The sequence below is a fragment of the Eschscholzia californica genome, unplaced genomic scaffold (genome assembly GCF_041429995.1).
Source record: "Eschscholzia californica isolate CP2 unplaced genomic scaffold, dmEscCali1.0.p SCAF_3, whole genome shotgun sequence".
Classification (NCBI taxonomy): Eukaryota; Viridiplantae; Streptophyta; class Magnoliopsida; order Ranunculales; family Papaveraceae; genus Eschscholzia; species Eschscholzia californica.
Window position 1 is genome coordinate 29,629,546 of NW_028238420.1, and position 5,202 is coordinate 29,634,747.

Here is a 5,202-nt window from a genome sequence, read left to right on the forward strand (position 1 = left end):
GATCAAGTGATGACTGCACCTGGTTTGAAGACATGTTATGCTAGAGGACAACACCCCCTAATTTTAGATAGGATAAGATGATGAAATTAATTTGCCCCAATTTTCATCCATTGAATACTTCCAAAAGTCATTCAAATTGAAGATATCATGAATTTGGAGAGTTCAAATTTGTTCAGCGATGTTACAAATTTTCCTAAATGACTCATCTTTCAACGATGTTGTTGAGCCATGACTGAAGTTTCATGTTCAAATGTAGAATTTCAACAAAATCTGATCAATACTTTATTTAGAAAAAGAGTGAGAACAAAAATTTTAGATTATGTTTACTACTATTACGTGTTCTTCTCCCGTCACTCATAAAGGCTGGGCTAGTTTCCATCAAAGTCCCTTTGCCTCTCCACTCACTTTTTTACTTTCAAAAAGATGACTGCCATGTGGAAAGTCTGTCCGCCTCTTGTCCACGTGTACAAGACGGTCCAACGGACGGTCCATAAATACGGGTCACTAGACGCGTTGAAACACATAATATATAAGTCAAAATTAAAACGCAAGAACCATGCCACAATGATCTTATAAAAATATATCTTTGTCCTATACCTTCATCGTGTGTTACACAAGAATATTACATAAAATCGTTATACTTAGTTTGTTGTAGAAGTAAAATGATCTTCTTTACTTCTCTAAGTCAAACAACAACCAAATCTCATTAACTCTGTTTTGATATTTAAACCGAGAACTATATTGGCAACGGTATAGTTAGATTTAGTAGCCCGACTTTTTTCAATGAGAGTTAACCATTTAGAGCCAGCAAGGCTAGCATGTAGTGCCGCTGCTTCTTGTCCAACTTCGGAGTCAACTGATGCAAACTCACCGAATTGTCTAACAACAACATACTTGGTACTCCACTTCTCAATATATAACTCAGTACTTTTTTCTTTTTGTTAAGGATAAATATATTAAGAACTAAGCATTCAGAGTGGCATTACAATACATATGTAAAAGAAAATAGGGAATACAACTCCACATTTTTGATCTCTCCTTCCTTCGAGCCCATTTAGCGAGTTTGTCCGCATGAGAATTTGCATTTCTATTTGTGTGACTAAATTTAACCTGTTGGATATCACGCTTGATGTTTCTTATACTGCGAATATGCGCCAAAGATTGCCATTGCACTTGATGCCTGGGGTTGTTAAGGTGTTTGATCAAGTTGATGTTGTCGCTTTCAATTATGACCTGCATGTGGTTATTTTCTTTTATCCAAATAAGACTGTTGAAAATGGCTAATGCCTCACTTTCTTCACTGTTCCTGGCTCTAGCCGTATGCACGCTAGCAAATACAAATTTCGATTGAGAGTCATGTACTATGAAACTGGTACCGATGAGTTGTTCAACTTTCACAAAAGATGCATCAACGTTTATTTTAATGAAAGGATGGGGAGGGGGTTGCCATCTGGCTACAGTCGCAGGTCGAGCCTTTAACTGAGCAGGATTAATCCTGGAAAAAGTTTTAATAAGATCTAAAATATTGTTAACATTGTATAAGGTTTGCTGAAAGCAGTGATCACACCTAGTTTTCCATATGTGCCATAAAATTGTAACAAAATGTATATTATCCGCGGTACAACTAAGTTGATTCGGATTCTGCCACGAAAGTATCCATTCAGATAGAGAGGGGATATTAGTCGAGATAATGTTAAAATGAAACCAAATATTTTTCGCAAGGGGGCAGTACAAGAGAGCATGTTCAATAGTTTCTATTTCTAAACAGTTTGGACAATTAAACATATCACCAATATACTTACCTATCCGCTGACGAACTGGAAGCGCTTTAGTGCAAATTTTCCAAATAAAGAGCTGAATGCGAGGGATGGTGGGAATAAACCAAATAAAATTCCAGTTCACTTCCTCAGGAGGAGTAGACTGGTTAATCGAACTCAGGTGCTGATACATTGATCGGACAGAGTGATTTCCTGATTTATTTAGATTCCATTTCATTTTATCAGTTCCTTCAGGCTGAATAGGAATAGCTTTGATGAGGTTGCTGATGGTTTCATTGAAATTTTGTCTAAGAATGCTATCGTCCCACATGTTATTACTTATAAGTTGAGACACAGTAGTTAGGGTAGAATTGTTTATATTTTGAATTTGCTCGTTAACTCCTGGGATCCAATTGTCTTTCCAAATGTTAATGTTTTCCCCCGTCTGCACCTCCCAAGTGATATGACTATTAATAAGATCATAGTGCTTTCTAATTACTTTCCAATTCCATGAGTGATGGGATTTGGCCGGACCCGGAGAGTCCGTCTTAGGAAAATATTTGGCTTTCAGGAATTTAACCCAAATGGCATCTGGGTCAGACTTAAGTCTCCAGGCTAGCTTGCTAAGGAGGGCTGTGTTATCTATATGAGGATGATGAATACCTAGCCCTCCTAGTTTTTTCGGAAGACAGATGTACGACCAAGCTTTCGTACAAATGCCTTTGGACTTTCCCCACCAGAAGGACTTTTGCAAAGTCACTATGCATTTGCTTATGCCTTTAGGAATGGCAAAGCATTGCATCTGATATCGGGGAACGGCTGCCGCTACAGCAGAGACAACTACTGTACGACCGGCCTGAGAAAGGAAAGAGTGGTTCCATTTAGATAATTTATTCTTAATCTGATCTAGAATACTATTAAAAATTTTTGTTTTGTGGGCTCCGATGAAAAGCTGCGTTCCAAGATATTTTTCTGAAGTAGAAGCATATTTTACTTTTAGAGTTCTCATGATTATGCGTTTAAATTTTGGATGAGAGTTTTTGGAGTAGAATATATTAGATTTATTGTAGTTTATAGTTTGTCCAGAAGCTGAACTAGAAAAAACTAAGGAAGGTTTTTAGATTATGCACATTCTCTAGAGAATTTTTTCCGAAAATGATACAATCATCAGCGTATATAACTCAGTACTAGTAGGTGGATCTGCTTGATTCTTTTTAGGAGTGTAAAGGCTAACAACGAATGAGAAATCACATAAAGGGCCATCACTTGGGGAGATATGAGTTAGTACTGGAGCTGTCATCTCTATTTTCTTATTGTAACTGTTCTTCCCTTGGATATAATCAAATAGTCTGTTGAAACATGAATATGTTAATTAGACACAATTCTCTCCGACTGATAGATTTATTTAAACAAAAGTAATAAAGACAACAAAAGAAATTTAAAAATTAAAATATGCGCAAAGTATTCTAATTCTTACTGTCGAGAACCAGTTTTAGTGGAGTTAACGAAGGAGATATTCTCGATAGGAGAAGTGGATATCCACGTGGATGAATTGAATCGAATTTCAAAATCATTTCCAGAATCAATGACATCAAAGTTGGGACACTCTATACATCCACAAGTCAAAGAAAAAATCGAAGCTTTATTATCACTTCCTAGACTTGGACTAAGTGCAGATATAAAGACACCGAATAGATAGAGAGACAACTTCAAGAAATTCATTTGAGCCATTTTAATAGTTAATATAGATGAGCTAGAGACAAGTAGAGTAAAAGTGAATGAGTTTCTCAATACCTTTGCGGGTAACTAAGCGTCCTTGTTTATATACTAACATTGAAGATTTATATATTACTAGGGTATATCCCGTGTCCTAGGGCACGGACACTTGTATCAATCAAATGTTACGAAATTTATTTTATATTTTATTGAGAGAGAATTTTTTTTTTATTAGTTATTATTTTTTTGTATTATTTTTTTGTTTCTTTTCTCTTAAATTAGTTATTAGTATTTTATTGAGAGAGAGAGAGATTTTAATTTCTCCTTTTAACCCTTGAAATTTATTTTGTTTTTTTTTTCTTAAATCAGTTATTTTATTTCTAAGAAGGAAAGGATTATTGTTTTTTAAATAGGTAACTTTATTTCTACGAAGGACTATATTTTAAATTTTGAGAAGGGCTTCTAGACAATATCTTTTATTAAAGAAGGATGTTTGTCCCAGTCATCGTTTTCCCTTCTGTTTTCTTATAGAGTCATGATTCAATGAGCTCAAGTTCATGAGGAGAAATATGAGCTTGAACTGCTTGTTCGTTGATCTTATAAGATCAAACAATATGTAAATAGTACAACTGTACTCCTTAAACCAAGGTAAAGACAATATTTAATAAGTCATACTTTCATAGTTTAATTACAAAATTGCCACCGTATCTCTCATTCGCCTTCACATCGTCCCATTCTCCATCTCCACTTAATTCTTCTCTCTAAAAGAATAAATCGTGAGTCTAAACAGAGCTTAGAGAGAGACACAGAGAGACAAAAGGGAAGTTAGTGAGAGAGAGAGTGAAAAATTGAAGATCTCTTGGAAAGACCCATTTCCAACTTGTGAGCAGGTTTCATCTCAGAGTCTCAAAATTATGTTACCTTTTGGTAAGTTGATGTTATGAAGATCCCTTGACATTGTCTACAATCTTGAATCTACCCACATGATCATTTAGATGGGGTACATGGCTAGCAGAAATAAAAATCTTCTAAAGTGGTTTCTCCTCATCTTCCTTAGTGTTTAACTATTCATGAACTTGGAGAAGAAGAAGATAATGATAATACTCCATGAATTTGTTTCCAAAAAAAATTATACTCCATGATTTTAGATCGGGCCTCGGCTTCAATCACCAATGTTTACCAATTTCAAGACGTATAGTGACAACAATGAACAATCTAAACCCTTTTCATCGGAAGAATAATCGTACCCACTCCACTATGAATTAAAGTGCTTTACGAGATAGATTTCGACTGTTCTTTCTTCTTTTCCGGCTGGAGAACAAGAGAAATTAGAATAAACTCCCTCTCTCTAACTTCCTCCTATTTCTCTTCTCTCTAATCTCTGTTTTCAAGAGACTTACCTTGAAGGCTTGAAACGGTGAAGAGATAACGGAACGGTGTAACGGGAAGGGGAGACAATGTGATAGTCCCACATCGCTCACGAGAGTGTCCGGAGCCTGGGCTATAGGTGTATGCTCAAGCTTGGTAAGTGTCGAGGCCTCTTGGGAGGGTCGTGGTGCCTTCGCCAAGACAAATCTCACACCACGCTGAGTGGTGGCTAAGTGAGGACAAAATCGTTGTGGGGGGTCCACGGTGTCGCTGCGTACTCTGATGGTCGGGCGAATCGTGTGTCGTCGCCCATGTCGAGGCCTCTTGGGAGGGTCGTGGTGCCTTCGCCAAGACAAAACCT

General features: G+C 36.7%; 1 pseudogene; it reads right to left on the reverse strand.

Annotated features, from left to right (window-relative positions):
• Positions 1 to 672: 672 nt before the first annotated feature.
• LOC147549418 (uncharacterized) lies at positions 673 to 3,488 on the reverse strand (annotated as a pseudogene).
• Positions 3,489 to 5,202: the final 1,714 nt, after the last annotated feature.